We start from the raw sequence: 23,407 nt of genomic DNA, 5'->3' as shown, positions 1-23,407 counted from the left end.
ACTTCCACCTTTTCAAATTCGAGAAGCTTCATGTCCACTATGCTGTATAATCTGGTAGGAAAAAAAGCACCTTGATGAAATAGGTCAGTAAACTTCAGAAAGGAAATAAACTATTTCTTTTGATTTCCACTTGAGGGAAATGGAAGAAAGTCATACCATAAAAATTGGGTTTATATATATATATATATATGGTCACTTGATTATAAAAAGAAAATATTTAAGAAATAGCTGCTGCTGTAAAATTTCATAGAACACAAGAATTGCCAATAGGACACCAGAATTATTTATCAATAATACCTACAAAATGGTCAATTTGCTCAGATTCATCAATAGAAAGACTTGGAGTAAATAATTTATGTTGATTTTTTGCCTTTTATATGTATTTCAAAAGCAGGAATAGGATTTAGAAAATACTTTCATTTTTAATAAAAAAGGATTAGATGCCAACTAAATGAGTGTAGAAGAATGCAAACATCATTCATGGAAATTTAAGGTCTGAGATGGAGAGCAGCCCATGTAGTAGTGTTTTCTCACTACACGTGCCCTCATCATAACCATTCAAGGCTCCTGTCACTTAGACTTGCTAATTCAAAAAAATAAAAAGAACTCTTGGCAAAAGTGAAATGCCCAATCTTGAAATGCTGTTTCAATTTTGCTGTATATAAAGGGAAAAGAAAACTTCTAAATATTCAGTTTATGCCTTATAATTACAACAGAATATTTATTTCAGTGAATCTTCATTAAATCTGGTTGTAAGTTGGGCGGGGACAAAACTATTCCCATCCTGTGGCTGGTTTTTTTTTTTTTTTTGACCTTGAGATATAATTTTGAAGAATAGAACATACCTTTCTAAAACTGAGGGCATATTTCCATTTTAAAGAGGAATGTTGGAGAGGCAAACTCTCATATTTGATGTACAAGTATATTGTGGTCAAAATCTCACTTGCTGGTAGCCTGTTCTTGATAAGGTGTTTAGTTTTACTGACTGGCTTTCTTCAGTGTTTTGTTTCCCAGCGATGTCTCTCCTTCATAAAAATATTTATGTGCCAATATAAGGCATTCTAAAGTCAATCAGTTGCAAATGTAAGCTTGTATTATGGGACGTTCCTCTACTTTAGTGTGGTTAATGACTATGTTCCCATGACTTTTAAAAGGACTGGTGCCTCAGCACATTTTCAAAATTATGCCATTTGAAGACATTTCCATTTATAATGCAGCTTAAATCTCATTTCCCTCAATATGTGCCCTCACTTAGTCTATTTTAAGGCTTCTCTGGAAAAAAAAAATTATATCTCAGCTGCTGCTCCTGCTCTTAATGCCTTCCTAGTCTCAGTAAGAGCAGAAACCAACTGATGCCTCTTTCTGATACTCACACAGAGACAATGTGCAGACACTGCACTATCCTCCATTCCTGGCTGAAGAGCTCGGTCCTACCATTTCATATTATCTACACACACAGCTGCTGCTTTGTGTGTCTGCTAAAGCTTCATGCTTCTCTGTAGTCTCTATGACTTCACAGTTTCCCTGTAGGAACTTAGAGTGAGACTGGTAAAGACTACCTTAATTGCAAGATACTGCAGATCCTAATTGGGGAAAAAAGCGTCACCTGAAATGGTAGTACAGACACAGTCCTGGATGAGTGGAAGAAGGAAAAATAGAAAGGGTTATAAAGAAGGGGAGAAAAGAGGTGGAAGTTGTACTATTTGATTGTATCCTTAACTTGCTGAGTCAGCAGGAGCCAAGAGCTCTGCAGGGGCACACTTAGCCTTCACGTTTCTCCATAGAAACCCCATCTGGCCAACTAAATTGAGCAATTGAGAAGCCATGCAGGAAGCTGTATCCAGCTATTCTCATCCAGTGTGAAGGTTACTGTGTTGTGGAGGCAGTGGTAGGAGAAATAAGGAAAACATTGCAAGACTATGCCTCTCACATACAGTAATGAAAAGCATCAAATATGGATCAAATTTGGGCTGTTCACTGCTGTAGTTGTTAGACAAATAAAGAATTTGACATTGCAAAGAAATGTAGCTTCTATTTTAGGAAGACCCGTCATTAGGCAAATTTTTTAAGAAAAATCATCCTGAAGAAAAATAATGAAACAAATTAAATAACTATATTTTACTGTAGGATTTGTGTTTGAATTTCAAAATCAAAAGCTATTACTTGTATCTTTCTATCAGGTTATCTGAAAGAAATTTCATGGAGCCCTACTTGGCCTTTGCAAGGACATCTAAATTCAGCTTTCCTTTAAGAGCCTTAGAAAAATTAAATGCCTTCTTTAGGCCTGTTAACTTCTAATATTCATTCAGATGCAGGTACTTAATGACATATAAGCCAGAGACAAATACCATCATTGCATAAAAGAATCCAGTAAGTTATATGGAGAATGCTCCAGAAGAATGCATCAGCCACTGGTTAATGTGCTGTAAAACAGTAATTGCACTTTAGCCCAACAGATCAGTGTTTCCCAATGAGCAGGGTTGCTCTCTCTGGAGAGATGTGTCAGTATTAAAGGTAAAGCACAGAACAGAGTACAGTCCAATAAATGTATTAACTGACGCTGTGTGCCCAGAGTGGCATTGCCAGCAGTAGCAAACTGAAGGAAAGAAGATGGTCAAGTACAGCAGTGTGAAAAAAAGAGAAATGGTGGAGAAGAAGACAACACAGTATCCAGAAAAGCCCAGTACCAGTGATTTTTCTCTCTGCTCACAGTAAAATAGGTTAAATAAGCCAACATCCCTTGCCATATAACTCATTTTCCTGATGCTAGTTGTAGCTTGGTGTTGGCACGTTGTGTTATCCAGGAGACCTGAGCTATACTTAGGTGACTAAGTCTCTTGGTAGTGCATTATTGGTGAGGTCTTCACAAGGTGTGAGCAGTTTACAAGGGCATCAGTATTCAGCTTGCAGTACAGAATGAGTGATCACTCAGATTCAAAATTACCAGTCCTCTGTGTTTTATGTGAAGTACTTGAGTTTCAGGAAGAGAATTTAAATTTTAATTTCAGATTAATTTTTTCTTTCACTGATTAAACCTAGTTTTCTATAAGCCTTGCAAAGGTTTGACAACTGGGTGTGAAGAAGTTTCCCAGGAGCAAATCAGTTAATTGTTTATAAGAGCACTTACCACCCCATGAGTTTTCTGAATCATCGGTTCCCAGCCAATAAGTCTGGAGATAGGTGTCACATCACCAGTGAAGCAGAGAGCAGAACAGAAACTAATAAACTTCCCTCAAGAATAACACAATATACTTCATTCTATTAATGAACAGTTGAAGTTAAATATCAACTTTTTCAACTATCTTACATCTATTAAACTGGTACTTGGGGCAGATTTCTACTATCATCAGTTAATTTTAAATTTTTAAAAAGGTTTACATACAACTTTTTTTTTTTTCAGAAAGGCTAAAGAAATGGACTATTAACAAAATCCTTCCTAGCAATGTAGAAATACCAATGAATTTTAAGTCAAGATACAGTGAGTACTGAAGAAAATGTTACAGAAGCTGACTTGCTGCTAAAATCAAGCAGCAAAAGTAAATTTATTAGGCTTCTTCTAGAAATTGTGCTCTCTTATAAATTAGATTTTAATACAGAAAATATTTCTCTAATTCTCTGCAAAAATCAAATATTAAAGATATATGTTTAAAAAAATACCTTCCCCCCACTGGCTGCAGTAATAATCTTACCATATTTCTGTCCAGAATTGGTAACAAATACAAATGTAGACATACTCATTCTGTGTGTTTTGCAAAAACTATCTATCAAACAATGTTCTTAATCCACTGGAATAACTGTCCTTTAAGTATTGAGTTTGAATATGCATGGCTGCTTTATCTTTTTCCAATGCAGCAAATGTGAGACACTATTCATGTTTGAAACAGGGTTTCAATCCAGTGCACCTTTAGGTTGTCTTCTCAAATCTTCAGGATATGTCAGAATGGATTTTAACAGCCATAATTAGGTTTTCTGTAGCTGCCTTCTGCCAGTTTAACACAGTGCTCTTTTATTGCAAAGATAGCTTCCTACAATCACATCTGTATCGTTTCCTCACAAAATTTTCAGTGGCAAGATGGGATCAATCACATGACCTTTGAGCTCTAACCATAGAACAGAAACTTTTCTTTCTTTCCACGGCATTGAGAGTTTGCATGCTGTTCTGATGAGTCCTGGAGGGCTTCCTAGGGAAAGCTAATGCAGACTGACTTTTTTCCAAGCCTCAATTCCTCTTGCTCACCAAAGAAGAGTAGGAACAAGCTTGTTCTCCTGTAGACTTCAATTCTATTCCTAATTCATCAACAGATGGCAGTAGAAAACTCCCTCCTTTTCCATCATAAGACCAAAGGCCTTACAAATGACCCTAATAATGTCAAAGAAAGAAAGAACATCCAAATCATTGCTGTATAAGTCTTACATATACATATATATAAAATGCTCTCTAATCTTTTCAGGGTAGTGTTAAATTCTGCTGAGAATTAATTTTATGCTGAGCCTGAATGACCAGAAGTAGCTACTGCTTTGGGAATGACTGTCTTTCCTGTTACCTTCTGTTTTTGAAGAATTCTTTTATAGATGGACTTTGTTTTTCTAGTTGTGAAAGAATAGATTGAATATAGATTAGAGCAAATCTATACTTTCCCCACAGATAGATTTCTGTGATAAGAAATCTGTTCTCCTATCTCAGTAAAGACTTTTTCAAATGTTATCATTGCAGTGACAGAACAAGTAATTTAATCATTAAGTTTTTGAGACATGCCTTACTAGATTTTGTCATTTCATTAATTCCTCCCCCTTCAAATCAAGTAGATGGCATAATAAACTTAGTGAATTCTTTATATAGATCGAAACACTAGGATGCATGGAATATAGAGTAGTTTCTTATTTCTTTTTTTAAAAGATGCTGATGTCTTGGCATTGCCAATCAAGGAAAAAGGATTACCATAAAAATTTCTTAGAGGCATGCTTTTCTGTAATGTATAATAGTGGGTGTCTGATAGAAAAACTCATATTATGTAATTCTCTTTTAGCTTCAAGGCACATGAATAAGGCCTAGAGTTCCTGATTTCTATTCCCAACTCTTTCACTAACTTATCTTGATAATTCTTTGCAGTTCACAATTTTCCAGCATGCTTCTTTTGTGAAAGAAAACCATTTCAAAGGAAGGAAGAAAGGAAGAAGAAATGGCTCTTTCAAGCATTGCTGGAAGGAGTGGCTTAATGTTCTAAACATAATGAAAATGTCTGAATTTGCTGAGCCAATGATTTAAATTGAGGTAGGTTTGAGCAAAACCTTCTTTGAGATGTGAGCACTGATTTCCCCCCAATTTAGAGTGGATCTTTTTAGAGTAAATTTTAAACACTCACTCTGTGTTGGCTGTGTGAGGGTGCTGCTGAGTCCTAGTGCAGTTGGCAAGGGAAAGTGTATATCCTAGAAGCAGTGCAGAACATTCTGCCTCTGCACACTTCTGCAGAATGGTTGGAGAAAAGCCAGCATTGTGTCAAAGCCATGAAGACTGAAACTTCATTTTTAAAGCATTTTTAATTTTTGCATCCTCACCATTATTTCTTGTTTACTTGGTTGTTTTTTTTTTTTTTTTCCTTTTTTTTCCCCACCCTCCTCTAAGGAAACAGAAAACCCACCACAGTAGAATAAGTTTCAGTCCTGTTATCAGAAAAAGTTATTGATTTGTACTCCTCCCCTCATCTGTTTTTGCTATCTAAGTATTTTAAAGTTTTCCTATAACTAAGGAAAGGAGATAAATAATGTGGTAAGTATTCAAATTATTTTAAATACATTTTGGCCATATTTTAGTTTTATAACTAGTTTCAGGTTGTTGTCATTTTAATATGAAAAAATGTTGAACAAAAATGAAAGTAACACTAATTCACTAATTTAAATAGTGTTGTTGAGCATGATACTATCTTATTCCTATGAAAAATACAACCTGTATTATAAAAATGAGGTTTTAGTTCAGGTATGTCTATTTGAGCGAGGACATTGGTAACAAGTTTGTTATGTGTTAGCTAAAAGTAAATATAAAACAATAATAAAAAATACAATTTAAGAGATAAGTACTCAGAAATATTACATATACATTGCAGAATCTTCATTTAGTCTTATCATGATGTCTTTAACATATTTTCATGTACCTTTATTTCCAGTGGACCGTGGATATTAAAGAAATTCTGATTTTTTAAAGAAATTCATTCAATGAATAAACTGTATTCAGACTCTGTAGTCTGTGTCCTCCAGCTTCCTATGCTGTGAATAGGAAAACAAGTTAGAGAATGAAAAACTAATCTGCACTCAATAGGGTTTTCTTTTGGTAGTGTTAGTATTTGGAAGATAGTAGTTTCCTTTGTAAATAACTTTGATATGCATTAAACAACGTATGATACAATACTATATATATGACACTGGCAGTGTGAAGTTTTTATGTTCTGAACTGAGAAAAATTAAACGATCCACCAACAAGAGCATCTGCACTGGGAGCATGTTCTGGATGAATATTGAACTTCTACACTTTTAAATTTACATACTAGTTTTGAGGAAGTACCACAAAATGTCTGTGCACAGCATGGAGCAGGCCAGAATGCAACAAGCCCTCTGTCTTCTTCTGTGAGCCCTACTGTATTGCTTCAGGCCCAGGAGTAGATATTCTAAACATGAACTCATTCAGTGCAATAGAACAGCTAGTTAGGGTTTATGGTCTGGACAAAGTACCTCCCTAATGGTAGCTGTATTGTTTCTGGTATGACTGGGGATGCACATTGCTGTAACCATCCATCCCCAAAGGTCTTAGGGTGCCTGAGGAAGGCTAAGACCCTGTTTGTTCTACAAGGGGTAATTTTTTAAAATTGTACCAATGTGCGCATTATATGACAGGCAGTATGATATGAGAACTCTTGAGCAGCAAAGGTCTGACCTTGCAGTGGAGGGCTCTGTGTGTGCCAGGCAGGTGTGTGTGTGTGGCTGTGGCGGTGCAGATGTGCAGACAGACCTGTTGCAGTCGTATTCATACTGCCTATAGGTTTACTTTGGAGTAAATTATCCCCACCTGAAGTTTCCCTGAGAGAAAATTATCTATGACAGTTCAAAAGAGAGCCCAGGAGCAAACTGACATACAAGCGGTGTGAACTGTCAATGAACTGCAGAGTGCAGTGAAATGGAGTGCTAAGTTGTTTGACAGCATGCAAAGGTGACTTAGATCAATGTAGCTTGTCAACTATATCTGTATGGCAGTGATGTCCTGAAGAGACATACCCTGAAACACCATCCTCATATCTTGAGTTAAATCTGCAAAGATTCCTGCACAAAGACATGTGTACTGTAACTAGTAATTTTTTTGTGTGCCTTCTTATTTCTGGAGATATTTTGGTGTCAATGTCTTTCATGTCTCATGTATTTACTCAGCTTTTTATACTCCAAATACTTTTCTTTTCAATTTTCAATGCAACTCTGATATAACACAGAAAAATTAAATGTCAATTTTACTTCTATTGTGAATTACTTTTTCCAGAAGGCAGCCTTATTTTCAAAGACCACACTTTCTGTGTAAAATAAATTTCAAAGTGACTATTTCCATTATCTTTACTGTATTTTTAACTTCCTAGTTAATTTTTTTGCACAGTTTTTATTCCCAAATCTTACTTTTGTCTACCTTTAACCAGATATTAGAAAATTGTATTTATTTCTTTACCTTCCTCTTACCCAAAATTCTGTAAGAAATTTTATTTCAGTAAAAGTATATTCAGTAAGAGTGGTAAATTTTACCAGTATTCATCTTGTATTATATAATTCATAGTTGTCTTTTAAACATAAATATTTTCCTCATTCACTTTGTAGAGATTAGTCAGAAAAGAAACCCCTAACTTTTGGGAACATTCAACTGTAAACCAAAAACCTTTTTAAAGTTCTTAAACATAAGAAATTGTATGTCTGCAACTATTTTGAAGTATTTCTGTGTTTTCGAATGTCTTGTTATTTCAAATTCTACTTTCTTAAAATACTGTTGAAAGAATATGGCTAAAAGTAGAATCTGAATTTCTAAACACTGGAATAAAGTATTCATGGTCAGATACGTATTGGGCAATGAAAGTGAACTTTAAAACTGGAATTAAACGCCTACATTCAAAAGAACTCTTCAGAATGTCTCTATTTTTTCATAATGGAAAAACTCTTATTTTGGGTTACCAAATCTCTGTTACACTGTCTAAGAGGGATAAAGAGGGCTTTGGCCAGGGGAACAGGCAGGAAAGAATTCAACTGCTAAACTTCCAAACTGCCCTCTTTTCAAATTTGTTTTTTAGTTCAGTGTATCTCTGGTATGAAATGATCTCAAAATTCACATCATATGCAAAATGTTTTGTCTGCTATGCTACAGAAATTGCATGCTCTTGTTTAGGTCAGGAAATACCTGCATACATGGTTGAATAGCCTTTATAGGAAGTATAGGTCTGAGATGTAGCTTTTAATAGTCTTGGTTAGTTGAACCCTTTTCTGGATTTCTATGTAAATAGCTGTGCAAAACAGGACAACAAGCCACTGTTTACAAAGGAAAATTTTGTTCTGCTTACTAGGCTGTCGCAAGAGATTAGAGTGCTCTGATTGAACAAAACACCCAACATCTCAAAAAAAGACTGCAAGCTCAAACTCAGTTGTACTAAGTGTTTGTGGTTTTTTTTTTTGTTAGATAGCTTTAGAGATTTTTTTTTTTTTGCGCAGCCTGTGTTTAACTTTTTATTTAAAAGATGTGTTAGATATTTTTAAAAAATGTGATGTAGCAACCATTTCCTTTTATGCACTGGGACTCCTAAAACTCATACTCATGATTGAATATGGTTTTGCAATACATTCTATTTTTGGTGTCTTTTATGTAAAGAACTGCAGTCAAGAATGGAATTATAACACCCTTCTACTGGAACATGGAAACACAGCCATCTGGCATGTATGGGTTTCATCATTTTGCCAATTTTTTTCCTACAGCTTATTTTAGTATTTGGGAGAGCCGTCTTTTGGTGTTTTTGTCAGAGCGAAAAATGTGCAGAAAGGCATGCAGTCTATATCTGTAAGGTCTATAAGTTCTCCTTTTCACAATCTACACTGTGCTAAATGATGTGGTAAAGATTCAAAATCCTCTATACTAACAGATTATTATATAAATATGAAATTTTTATGGAACTGCTGTATTTGTTGTCACCTGTATAATTTAATAAATTTCTCAGTACGTGTTTTTCCACTGGATTTTTAAAATGAAAAAAACCTTGTTGTCTCTCAGTGTATTTAGTCAGTTTCTGTACAACCATGTTTTTAAGGAAATACAAACAGGAAGCAATTCAGGGGTCAAGAAGAATCATACTATATTGCAATTGAATTTGGAGAGATAGTTAAGAGTTATTCTTTCTTCTCCTCCAAGAGTGTTACTTCTTTGTTTTTTCCCTTTCTTTTTTTATGGAGTGAAAATTTAATATGCAGTTTATTGTTCTCTTTCATGAAAAAAACCTCACTCTGGAGTACTTTTAAATATATTTCTAGTTACTCTACATTTATTAGAGGTTAGTAACACTTCAGAACAGGTAAGAAAAGGGTGCCAGCCTCTGAACTATTTTCCATAAATTAGCTCCAGTCCACATTTTAGGATGTTTTAAGTACTTCATTCTTTGTGACTCTGGTCACATGAGTTATAATTTTCCTTTTATTTTGAAGCTGTATTAGAATTGGCCATCTTTTCTGTGTGTGACATGCAGAGTATGGTGATACAGAGGTATAATCAGGGAATTTTTTCATTTACCATTCTCTAGACAGGGAACAGGTATCTGTTTCTTACTAGAAATAAAGTAATGAAACCTTGAAAAGCAAATTGTGGATAAGAATGCTAAAGAAGTCTGAAAAAGTAAATCTGGTGTATGAAAGCTAATCCATATTATATCTGCAGTCTCTTTGTACTTAACTTCCTTTACCCCTTAACAGGGTGAGGAGTTTGGAAGGCTGCCTTCATTTTGTCATATACCAGTAGATAAGGAATTAAATCTAAGAATTAGCCATAAAAGAGATTATAGTCTAAAGAGTCCTTGCAGGAAACAACAGTCGGACAAATTAGAAACCCATCAATTCTGCTGGTATCCTGTGAGTCAAGGATTGGAAGAGAAATTATAATGCCCCATTATAGAAAATCTGCACTTTTGGAGACCAAAAAAGGAGTTTTAAAAAGATGAGAAGCTAGAGTTGATAAGGTGTCACAGGGACAATAAGGCTTTTTGGAACACAGAAGTAACTGACAATCATTCATTTTGCCTGCAGTATGGTGCAACATTGGTAATTTTAGCAACATCTGATAGTCTCTGTAGTTAGGAATATCTAAATATTTTCATTACAAGCAACATTTGTCAGACATGAAGTCTTTTGATATTTCAAGCCATGTAAATATGTATTTTTTAAAGCTGTAATGCTACCATCAGTGCTTAACTTCTTGGTCACCCCACAGAATTCATGAAGTTGTTCAGGGCTGAATTGGATCTTTGCGATGTTGTTGAAGTACCCACTGAATCATCATGAATCGTCACTGAAAAAAGTTAACCTACTGAGGAAGACAGGAAGAAAATATTTTTTAGCACCAAAGTAGAGCATGCAATTTTTTTCATTTATTCTCTACTGAAGATTTTTTGTTCTGTATATGCTACTGCTGAAATAATATCAGTATCAATTTTATAACACCATAATAGATCACCAACTGGTCAGTCTTAATGCTTTTGAGACAAACCAGCTCAGCAAGTCTGGCAAGTTGTTTAAAGTACATGTCACCAGAGACTATAAGGATATGTGAAACTGCCATTTTCTGATACCAATGGCAGCAGGTAAGTCTCTTGAGATTTTTTGAAAGAGTTGTCAAAAATGTGTTCCCTCAAACAGTAAAAAAAAAAACTTTCATAGAAATTCCATAGCTGAATTATATAAGAACAGCATTTTTATTGTTGTTTACATTGTTGTATGAGATATCTGCACATGTCCAAGGATAGCAGCCATAATTGTATTAGTATTAAAACATAAAAATGGCATATTGAGTCAATCACACATTTAATACTGCTTTTATTTCCAGTCCTGTGCCACCTTTTCCTCCTTTTTTCTCTTCCTCTTCTCCTTCCTCTTCTCCTTCTCCTTCTCCTTCTCCTTCTCCTTCTCCTTCTCCTTCTCCTTCTCCTTCTCCTTCTCCTTCTCCTTCTCCTTCTCCTTCTCCTTCTCCTTCTCCTTCTCCTTCTCCTTCTCCTTCTCCTAGCATCTTGATCATTTATACTAATAGAACTGTAAAAGTTACAATGTGCTTCAACAAATTATTGTGACATTTATTTTCCTCCTTTTTTAAATGTTTCATAATTGCTCTTACTAAATCAATAACCTCAAGCCTAAAGAGGTAATTATAATATCTGGAACCACTGTATAAAATAATCAGGACTAACAATAAGGCTTTGATTAGCTGCAAGGGTTACTGTACCAAAGTTCTGTTTTCATTCTTCAAAATACTGTTTTCCATGTACTTTTGTGTTTGCTTGTATGCAAGACACATACTGTACTTTGCAATCAAGAGAATAAAGGAAAATCAAAGAAGTGCCCACCTTAATGTTGTTAAAAAATACTGCACATATCATCCACTGCATTTCTGATTGACAGTTCTTGAAACTAAGATTGACAACATGTAGGATGTATTGAGTGGGAAGACGACTGGAGTGTTCAGCTTATAAAAGAGAGGTCTGCCTTCACAATAGCACTAGAAGTTGTTACAGTCATCTGTTACTGCGTTTGAAGAAGCATATGATAAACAGTGTCTAAAAAATCTCCAAATGATGTAAATGCCTACTGTTTAAAATTATGGATTATATTTATGGATCCCCACATTCACAATATGGTTTTCTCAGGGCAGTACTGTACTAATGATATTTTTCTTAATATGTTAATAGACAAAGAACGGGGAAAGGCAGATAGTAATTGACAGTGAATGGACAGTAACTTGAGACTATGTCCTCAGAACTATGTAAAAAACAGTCAAGGAATGAGAGTGTCTGAGAACTGAGACTTTCTGAATTTCTGAGGTCAGGTGAAAAGCTCATTTCCACACGGGTTAGAAATATTTAGTCTTGCAGTTTTACCTGATCCATGCTACATAGCGCTTAGTTTTGTCTTTTAGCCAAACCTTGAAGGCCCTGAGAGATCATTCTTAATTTACATGTCACTTGGCAGGTGGATTTCACCCATCTTCACCCAAATAAAAATGCTAGAATTAATGTGGAAACTATTTTACAGCTTCCTAGAATACCAGTTTATATGAAGAAACTCAGAGGATCCTGTTATTGGAAGTTTTGAGGTGTGATGTGGATTTCTGATGAGCAACTGTGTGATAAGTACGTGAGGACCATATTCCAGGACTGTGTAAAATGCATGGAGGGAAAACTCCATGGAAATCTGATCGAGTTTTATCTTCATAGGCTTTTGCGATTTGCTCATGAAGAAAACTGTCTCCCCTGTGCAAGTCTTGTCTTAAAAAGAGGTATTTGGAACAGTCTAAGCATACTTAGGGAACGAATTATCAAATAAGCAGATGTACTGAGGCCTAGTGCTTAAACAACATTCCTCTTTCATTTGTTAGGACAGATGGAACTGTAGATACCAGGAATCAGGAGAGGGTTCTTTGCCCATAGTGCATGGAGTAAATTAATATTGACTCATAGGCTAACAACAGTGATAATGCCCAAGCCTAAAAGAAAAAGTCCTATTATGACTCAAAGCCACAGAGTTATATGTTCTCACACTTCTATCCCACTGTTTTTTTCAGGTAGAAAAATATACCAGCATATATCAATCCTGTAATTAGAGTGGATTACTTTTCAGGACTCCTATGGATTGGAGAGTTCTATACCATTTGTGGTCAATTTTCTAGTTCCATCTGCAAAGGGTAAGCCAATGGTTCTCCAGAAGCTCCTTGCTTCCATACTCACAAGCCATTATATAGGCAGCAAATGTAGGCAGTATAAATGCTGAACAGCCTCATCATTCCTGGTATGGGCACAAAGCCAGGATCACAATCTGGCTGTTCAAGACTTGACACATTCTCAGAACACTGTAATACAGTATTCTTATTTATAGAATTTTGGACCTGTTTGAACTTTCCTACTTTTATATCAGAGGATAAAACCTGAAGATATCTTCCATAATCTATAAGACACGGTGTATCTTTCTGCAAACTCTGATAATAATTAGAGAGTACAAATTACTCTAGACCTTTCAGATTTTTGTGCTATAGTTACTTTATCCTATGTATTTTGCTGGTTCTCAGCAATAAAGGAAACTAGTTTTATTATTATCTCAGGATTTCTTTTTTATTTCTTTTTATTATACAGAGTTGATATGTCCCTAAATTTAGATATAACACAGCAAATGAGGTAAAATCAAAGAGAGGGTATAGTTTAAAAAATAATAGAATAGTATTTGTGCTTATTTTGGTGTGAAATTGGTTCTTGGGAATTAAAGGATTAATTTCCCATACATAACAGAAATTTAATTGGAACACTTGTCCTGACACATTTTAAAATCTTAAAACATGGTTTACTCCAAGATGTGGCAGTGATTATTACACCTTATGTAAGACTGGACTATGATGTCTTTGTGTTGCATGGGTCTTAAAAAGACATATTTTGCCTGCATATATTTGTTTTTAAAATATGGTGAATTAGCCAGTTGAAAATATTCTGAAGACAACTTGCATGCATGTGGATCCTGGAAAAGTTTGTAGGCAGTGTGTACGTGTTTCTACTTGTTAGTAAGAATCAAATATATTTATTAAAAAAGCTTGCTATTGTTCATTACTGAAATGAACATGCAGGGTTAGGAAACATGGCTCTAACCCCTGTTTCTGTCTTGTTTTACTTGAATTAAATTTGAAAAGCTGTGTAGGCAATGGGGGAAGCAGACAAGAGAGAGGAAGACATGAGCTGAGGCTGATTGTCCTTTGGTCACCATTCTGAATAGGACTCATAATGTTTAGTGGAAGTACATCAGAAAGGATGATTCTACCTTCAAGGCACCAGCTAGCCATTAACATTTTCAATACCACAGTATAATTTTAATGGGGGCAAGTGAATTTGAAACTTTTACACCTTGCTGAGTCCAGTAGCAGAAACAGGGTGTATGGAAGGAACACTTCACATTCTTTACTGGCCAGCAATTCAGGGAAAAAGGTTTTGGTGCTTATTTATCTCTGAAGAAAGAGTTTTGAGGGGAAAAAATTATTCTTTTTCTTTGCCAACTTTATCAGTTGGTCTAATGAACAAAATAACTTTTCTCCATGACTTTTGCCCTCTTCTTATACTGCAGAGTCCAGAAAAAGAAAGGGGAGAAAGGTGATCTCTTTTATTTGCTTTTCATTATTCACATAGGTAAGCAGCATACCACCTCAGTTCATTACAAGTGTTCTCAGCTAATTCCATGCATCTTTCTTCTAAAGTATGAAAGATATGTTTATACTTTTTCATAATAACAGGGGTTAATGAAGACATGTAATATGTAAATACTTATGTCAACACTCACAAAATAGCTGAACCATTAAATTCATGCCCGCTTCCTTTATTGTGTGCCAATGCAGGAATCATGGGGACACATGAAATCATTTTCCTCTGAACAGATGACTGATCTTGCTCACTTACGTGAGAGCAGATTGACACAGAAAGGTATTATTAGCACAGAGCAAAGCAAACTGCAAAGTAGAAGTGGGAAAGAAGCTGGTCATGGTGGAGTCATGATCTCATTTCTCCTTTGGAATGGTGCCATGTATTCACAGGTTAATTATGAAAATCTGTATCTTATAGATTCCATCCAAAACAATCTCCTAAAAAGCACTGTATTGACTTTTGGACATGTTTACATATTGGGGGGTGGGGGCATTTGTCAGGTATTTATTAACAAGTAATGAAGCTTTATACCTTAGCTGAAAATGGGCTAGATTCCATAATTTTTCATTTTCTGACATTCTAGCATTTGTGAATTTTTAAACAGGTGATTAATTTTTGCAAAGGAAGAATACTACCGATAATCAGAATAGGATAAGGCTCATCAAAACATACCTGCCCTGCATATATTTCAACAAAGTTTATGCTTAAAAAATATTTGAATATACTAGTGCTTGGTAACTTTGGAGAATGTCATTTACCATTGCAGACACCCCTCAGATACACTCAGAAATGGTATAAAATTGCAACAATTTTAAAATTATTGCTCAGATACATACATATTGAATAAAAGTGCTATTTGGTAGACTTAATAATGTATGTTTTATACCTTTAAATTTTTGTCTTTGATTATGTTGCCTAACTCAATTAAATATAAGTGATTGTGGACTAAGTCCAATTTTCCATTGCTTTATGCATTAGTGCTATTTTTTAATCAAATTAAAGATGAAAGAATTACAAAAATTCAGTCATAGTATAGTCATAGGCTGATGAAAAAGTAGCTATCCAAAATCCATTTAAATATGCATAAAATCATTCTATCATTCTCCTTTTTTTCTAGGACTGCATTATTACTTCTTTTCCTCTGTTCTTGTATGCCTAACTTTTCACTGTACAATATGATTTAGATATACTTGATCTGAAAGATAACCTAATCTCCTGCTTCAAATTACTTTCTTGGTTCTAAAAATACCTTTGAAACAAAGCAGTGAATTTCTGAATGGTGTTTGTTCTGCTGAAATCTTATCAAGGGGACCTGAAGTCCTACCAAATTTCTAAGCAGCTGTTCCATAGGTCTGTATCATTTTACAGCCTAACTTTGTAGGCATCTAAAGGATTAGCTGACATCTTTGCAGCTTTCACACATTTTAGTGGAATTTATTTTGGGGACATAATTATCTATTTCATACTTATGTCTCTACCTGACTAGGGCACAGCAAAAAAAAAACAAAAAAAAACCACTGAGATCTATAAGGGCATTCTGAAAAAAAGGCCATGAGCCTGATCTTTTAGCTTCTAGCACTGTTCAGGTTCTTCACAATCACTGTTTACTTTTAGCATTTTTCAGAGAAATCTGAAAGGTTCCTTTTTTCATCTTAATCATCTTGAGGCAGAAATAAAATTTCTTCTAAATTCTTGGAAGCCACCTTTTCATCTCTACTGAACTGTAAATATAGTACTGAAAGAAACAGAGGCTATTAGACTACAAATGGCTGAAAAAGATTTTAACAAATAGTTTATTTTTTTCCCATTGTTGACCCAATATAATACAAATATGTATTACAATTAATAACATATAGGCTTTTTTTTTTTTCAGTTTTAATCCTCCTAAGACAGGAGCTTAGCTTCTTCTTGAAGTGTCAGGTTTTTTGCTCTTTCAGCTCTTTCAGTATTGTCTTAAGACATAAATTTAATTCCCCTGCTGTTAAAGCAGGCACAGAACACACCTCTCCAAAATCCTAGGAGGGTGCTCCAATATGAAGTATTAGGCAATAGGCAAAAAAGCACTGGTACATATCCTTTGGAAGAGCTACCATTCTGTCTTAGAAGAAGCTGAGGCAGATTAGGTCCTGAGCAGAAAGAATTGCCTGATGGAAAAGCCAGACACCTATTTTAGATATAGTGAGTGCCTTGCACAATGGAGGGATTTTGAAGCAAATATAGGTGTGATGGGGATTTTCAAAAATGCCACCCCTTCTTCACTGATGAACTAGAGATTATAAACCTTGCCTTCTGAGAACTAAATTTTTCCTCATCTCTCCCACAGAGACAACCACCAAAAATTTAGATCTGTCAGTTTAAACCAGTCATCTTGACCTCTAACATCTTTACATTTTCATTTATTTTCTTTTGAAATTAATTTGAGCTTGAATTTTAAGAAGAATTATCTTTTCAAGTTTCATCACCACAGGATAAAGGCTTTAATGATAACATAACAAATAATTTCTTCATTTTCTTTAAAATGACAGGAAATATTTCAGTATTCTACAAGTATTCAGCAATACCAGACACTAAGTGCATTTTAATCTACAAAAGCTCCATGAAATTTGAATAATTTTTTCCCTCAGCAGTCAGTATCTCACTCAGCACTAATCTGTAGTGAGCAAAAGAAAATTGCTCCAACATTTCTGGTTATCAGTTCTCCATGGAACAAGAAAGAAAAAGGGTGCAATCTGTGCTGTTATTTGTTTTTAGCATAAGAAACAAAAGAATCATGGCATTAGTTAGAACTGAAGTCTAACTGGGCTTTCCTTCTCTGTATTATAGTCTCTAGTGAATTTTTGCTATTATGCTTCATGTATAAGTGTAAAGGAACATCTTATATTCAGGTATACCACCAACATGGATGGTATACACACACTGAACAATTTCATAGGGAATTTACTTGATGTTTTCCTTTGTTTTTCATCTTTAAATATTAAAAAGTTCATATTTTATAAATAGAGTATACAACTGCTCTCTAAGTATTGAAAAGTATTAAATTTACTGTCTGAAGGTATAGACTTTCAAAATCACTACGTCCCTTGAACCAGTTAGAGATAGTTGTTTTCTTCAAAGTAGCTGGCTACCTTTTTGTTATGAATAAATTGCTTTCAATAAATTGTACATTTGTCCTATTTTCTGCTGTTCTAGTGCTGACAACCCTGCACAATTTCTTTCTTCTTTCAGTCATCTTAAAACTCAATGAGACCTCTATTTATTGAGGTTAGGAATATGAATTACATGCTGACATGCTTATAGTGTGAGAAAGCTTACTGTTTGACTCTTTGAAAAGAAAGAGTTTGTTGTGTTCAATAGGTTTTCAGCAGCCTTAGAAGATAGCATTCTGTTTATCTAATTCTATGCATAAAAATCTTTCCCAAAAAAAGTGAATATTACCTGAGCATTGTTCTTTATAATCTTAAATCAAGAAATAACAGCACATTTCTTTATGGCAGAACAGATAATTGAATGGCACTATTTGATTCTATTGTGATGTTATCCCTTTTTAGGTCATTATCTTCAGCAAAAGCTTTGCTGCTTTATCAGCTGCAATTTAAAATACAGGTGCTTTTAATGTTCTTTCAAAGGCTTAGCTGATAATATCAAGAAAAGTGAATTTGAGGTTTAGTACAAATAATTCCTCTTACCTGAACAATCATTCATTGAAAGATGCAAATCAAAATGAGAGTTAGAAATTATGTTCACTATGTTCAGGTTTATAGTAATGTTACTCTAGAATAAAACTTATATTTTTCTTTTAGTACCATTGCAGCTTCATTGATGGTACCATTAGCAACATACAAAAATTTGACATTGACACAGAGAAGAAGAAAGACACTAATTCAGGGACTCATATTTTTTTGAATGTGAAAAAAACCCCAACATTTGAGGTTGTGCCTATAGTGCAAAGCGGATACACATGTGGCTAATGTTTTTGGCAGCACTTCAAAGCCTTCATGGGAATATCTTGGTCAGGCCAACTGTCCCATGTCCATACTACTGTCATTCAGCAGGGCAGCTCTTGTTCTTTTCATCTCCAAAGACAAAAGGTCTTGTACCATGGGGTACTGTCTGAGTCTCTCTAATTCAAAAAGACAAACCACTGCAGCATCCCTCCTGCTTTGGGATTGAGTGATCATCTATGGGGCATTCATGAGTTTTACCTTCACATATCTCATGTTCCATATTTTAAAATGAAGCTGGATTATTTCATTTCAAGATATCAAAAATGAGGAAAAAAGCAAATATTTTCTTAGACTACTGGAATTACATCTTTTGTCTTTGACACGGTACTTCTTTCATTGTCCTAGGTAAGTAGCTTAAACTAATTTTTTTTTAGTAAGAGTGTAACTGGAAATCTTGAAATATAAACTGCTGAGGAGTCTCAACTGCAATTGAAATGAGATCTGTTTGGAACATATTAAGTATGAGATACAAAGCACTCTTCTTTTCACTACCTGACATCTATTCCTAATCTTTCATTTCCTCATATAGGTGTTGTGAACTAACTAAAATATAATTATGAAATATTCAATTAATTCAGCAAATCAAATATGCAAATAAATAATTCTCTTTTTTGCAAAAAATGAACAAAAAAAATTGGTCTGCAGTAAATAATTTTTTAGATCATTCACTTGAGAGACAAAAGTGAGCTAAATTCAGGCTGTTTAATGAAGAGCTTCCCTGTTCAATGTGTTATAGTCTCTGTTCCCCAATTCTGGTTTCCCTACTTAGCAATTTCCAGACAGACCAGTACAATTCTCTACTAGGTCAGGTTAAGATTAAGCATTTTTCACCGTATCCTATATGGTGCTGTGTTTTAATTTTATGTCCAAAAGTCTGTTGATTAATACAACAATGTTTTAGCAATTGCTGAGCTGTGTTTACAGAATGTCAAGAATCTCTCTGTTTCTCACTCAGCCTTGCCCAGAGAGTGGGCTGAGGGTGGGCAAAAGGCTGGGAAATAACAAAATCAGGGCAGTTGACCCCAGCTAACCAAAGGAATACTGATGGCATATGACATGGTGCTCAGCAATAAAAGTACCTTTTGGAGGAGTAGTTTTCAAAGATAGTTGGAGGACTGTCTAGGAATTGATCAGCTGATGGGAGGTGGTAAATGCCTTTAAATCATTTGTGTGTTGGTCTTTATTTTCTTCAATTATTAAATTGTCTTTATCATGATCCACTAGGTTTTTGCTAGTTTTTCCCCTTCTGATTCTTTCTTGTGTCCTGTTGGGGTGGAAGAGTTAGAGGGCAACGGGATGTGGACTTTACTGTGGACACAGTAAGGGGTCAGCTTACGGTGAATTCTAAGTCACTTGTTTCTGACTTTATTTTAATAATTCTGTAAGGCTTTGTAGGAATCTAATGTCTTCTCCATACCAAATCCCCCACATATTTGAATCAAAGGTGTTAATCTTTCATAATTTCTTTTTATCAGTGATATGGATGGTATAGGAGAAGCAGATTCCCATCTTTTAATTCAAGCACTGGGGCTTAATCCAGAGCAGATGAGAGCAGGAAAAATCCCCCTGTTCTCTTCTATCTCTGAGCTGGGTGTTAATTTCCTGCATATTTTGGTATATGCACAGCCTGATCACACTTGGAACTGTGATAAGTGCATATCTGTTGAGAAGAATAGTCTGATACTTATTAGGTAAACACTATCAAGTACTCAGTGATTCTTGCATGCTTATGACTTTTCCAGACTTGGTATAATTGGCAAAAATTATACCAAAATCTTTGCCTAAAACCTTGTACCTCCTGCCAAATTTCCAAGTGGCCTGACTGTGCTTTCATCCTCTGTGATTTTCCTGCTTATGCTTGAGTAATGACAGGAGTCCCTTGTTCATTCAAGCAGATCTTTTGGTCTCCTTGCAGGGGACTTTCCTGCTAACCCGATTAGAAACCACTTCCATTCCCTTCCCTCCATTTCTAAGGTCCCCTTCTTTTCCTGGAGGTGAGAGGGTGGAACAACCATTGCTTCTTGTGAAGTGGATGGCGGGCGCATTTGTCTGAAGTATGGTAGACTGCAGGTCCTGCAGAAAATCTTTTCCTCAGAGTCCCTATGAGCTCTTAGTCTTTCCACTTCATCTCTCGTCTCTGCCACTGGGCTGAGCACGTAGCTGGCCTGATGGCATCTCACACAGCTGATCTCTGCTGCCCTCAGAGAGCCACACCAGACTCTGGCACTCCCTGCAGCCCGAGACTTGGATCCTTGCATGCTCTTGTAATTGCTTCATCTGGGTCACCACATCCTTTGTGGTGTATGTAAAGAAAGAAACTTTTGTCTGAGTGAACACCATACCGGAGCTTTCTCAACAAGGGGGATGACCACCAATTGAGCTAATTTTTTGAGCTGACAGATAGATAATTCTTATTTAAAATGCCCCAAACCAATTAAAAAAATACCCAAAAAACCCAAACCAACCAACCAAAATAATGCCCCCCCCAAAGAAACTAACCAAAAAACCCCAAAACCAACAACAACAACAAAAAAAACACCAACCCAAACAAACAAAAAAGCCCAGCACAAAACTTGTCTCCCTTTATTCCCTAACAAAACTTTGGATCAAAATGCAATATTTAGCAGACTAATAATATCATAAAGTAGCATAAACCAGGAAGTAGGCAAAATCATCAGTGCTGGATAATGCCAGCAATCCTGTCAGTTTTGAAAAGAACTTCTTATGAAATATAATTGACTAATGTTGCAATATCTATCATTCCAGAGACCCTTCTGGAGGTACTGATCTTCCTTAGTTCAAGCACAGTAGTGAAGACGATTTGTATCTTTCATATGGAATTTAAATTTTTCTGCGTCACCTGCTCTTACAAGTGTAGATTATCTAATTTTCTATTCTGTAAAAGAACAAAATTACTATTCTGCTCAAAAATCAAGGATATCTTCCTTGTCTGAGAAGTACTGAGGCATCAAAGTTTGTGCAACTTCCTAAGGGTGAGCACAAATATTCAACTATGGATATTTTCAGTCCCCTTATGCTTTTTATTGCCACAGACCGGTAAACAGAAAGTACAGATTTTAAAATGCTCAACACTGAATTAAGCATGCTCCTCATGAGTACTGGATTTTAGAGCTAGATCCATGAAGAAAGTGTGGTGCAGCAATGATAAATTTCAGTGTCTACTATACAAATATATGATTTAAAGGATTAATTGACTATGATTCTTTAAATGATACTCTTACTGATTAATTGACTATGATTCTTTAAACGATACTGCCAATAACAGACAGAGAATATTTCCAACATAACATGACATTATATTATGGATAGAAAAATAATTTCTACATATACATAATAAACTTAAGTTTTAATCTTGCAAGGAGAGCCACTAGTGTGGATCCATATTCCAATTAAGAACCTAGTAAAAAATCTGGAGAAAAGAGTGAAAAATTATTGTTACATCTATTTACTATTTCAACACAGTATAAACATCTCCTTTGTAGTCTCATTACATAGTGATTAAAGGATGAAAAGAGAATTTCATTTACAAGGTATTAGTTTACAATGAATTTTTTTTGTATTTGTCAGGGCAAAACTATAATTACACAGAAATTAATTTTTCTCTTCAGGATATTAAGTGACAATGTATGCATTTCGATGGAAAGGATGGGAATAAGTTTTAAAACCAATGCTCTGAAGAACAAGCATCTGTAACTCAATATATGTAAAAAATAATGAAACCAAGCTGAATATTGTAAACTTCAGTGAAAATGTATCTCTTGAGATGCAATCTTCTTGCAAAGTTCTTGAATGATTAATGGAAATGGTATTAAATTTGTGGTTCTTTTTTGAAGTGGGTCAAGAACACATATGTTTATAACACACACAGAAATTATGTTAAAATTTAAAGCTATGAGAAATTCACAAGAGCCAGACATATTTAGGATTAAAACTTTGACTATGTCCACAGTACATTCCCCCTGTGCCTTCATAATTGCAATGTTGTTAAGGCTTGAAATCAGTGCTTTTATGTTACAAGTTAAAGATTAATTGGAAGCCTTATCTTTGAATTTTCTTTCTTTCTTGGGTTAAAGGCAAATCATTAAAACAGCATGAATATATTTCCTTTTCCTTTTATTGATTTCCTTTTATTAACGGGGAAGGGGGAAGGGGGAAGGGGGAAGGGGGAAGGGGGAAGGGGGAAGGGGGAAGGGGGAAGGGGGAAGGGGGAAGGGGGAAGGGGGAAGGGGGAAGGGGGAAGGGGGAAGGGGGAAGGGGGAAGGGGGAAGGGGGAAGGGGGAAGGGGGAAGGGGGAAGGGAAGGGAAGGGAAGGGAAGGGAAGGGAAGGGAAGGGAAGGGAAGGGAAGGGAAGGGAAGGGAAGGGAAGGGAAGGGAAGGGAAGGGAAGGGAAGGGAAGGGAAGGGAAGGGAAGGGAAGGGAAGGGAAGGGAAGGGAAGGGAAGGGAAGGGAAGGGAAGGGAAGGGAAGGGAAGGGAAGGGAAGGGAAGGGAAGGGAAGGGAAGGGAAGGGAAGGGAAGGGAAGGGAAGGGAAGGGAAGGGAAGGGAAGGGAAGGGAAGGGAAGGGAAGGGAAGGGAAGGGAAGGGAAGGGAAGGGAAGGGAAGGGAAGGGAAGGGAAGGGAAGGGAAGGGAAGGGAAGGGAAGGGAAGGGAAGGGAAGGGAAGGGAAGGGAAGGGAAGGGAAGGGAAGGGAAGGGAAGGGAAGGGAAGGGAAGGGAAGGGATCATGACAAAAGATTAACTTTAAATTTATCTATTCATTAAGTTATTAGAATGACTTGTAAAACAGAAAATGATTGGTTGCTCTTTTGCTGTGCGCAAACCAAGAGACATCCATCTTTGGTCAAAAAAATGTATCTAGCTTTCTGTATTGGGCACCTTCTGTCAGACCAAGATCAATTTCTGCAGCTGCCTGCTGCAGAGAAAGACAAAGTCCTTAAAACATTGCATCT

At 35.7% G+C, this 23,407-nt stretch overlaps 1 long non-coding RNA gene across 8 annotated transcripts in view; it reads left to right on the top strand.

The window, feature by feature from the left end:
* The window catches only part of LOC140683919 (uncharacterized), a 41,880-nt gene that overhangs the window by 12,035 nt on the left and 6,438 nt on the right, over positions 1 to 23,407 (top strand). For 3 of the 8 annotated variants that reach the window (XR_012055552.1, XR_012055551.1, XR_012055554.1), the window contains one exon: positions 5,111 to 22,560. This is a non-coding gene — a long non-coding RNA (uncharacterized lncRNA). Of the gene's footprint in view, positions 1 to 5,110; positions 22,561 to 23,407 lie in introns of those variants that run through there. The other 5 variants (XR_012055555.1, XR_012055557.1, XR_012055553.1 and 2 more) reach the window with 5 other exon arrangements.

The sequence above is a fragment of the Taeniopygia guttata genome, chromosome 4 (genome assembly GCF_048771995.1).
Source record: "Taeniopygia guttata chromosome 4, bTaeGut7.mat, whole genome shotgun sequence".
Lineage (NCBI taxonomy): Eukaryota > Metazoa > Chordata > Aves > Passeriformes > Estrildidae > Taeniopygia > Taeniopygia guttata.
Note: the sequence above shows the minus strand (reverse complement) of the source record. Positions and strands in the feature narration are given on the sequence as shown.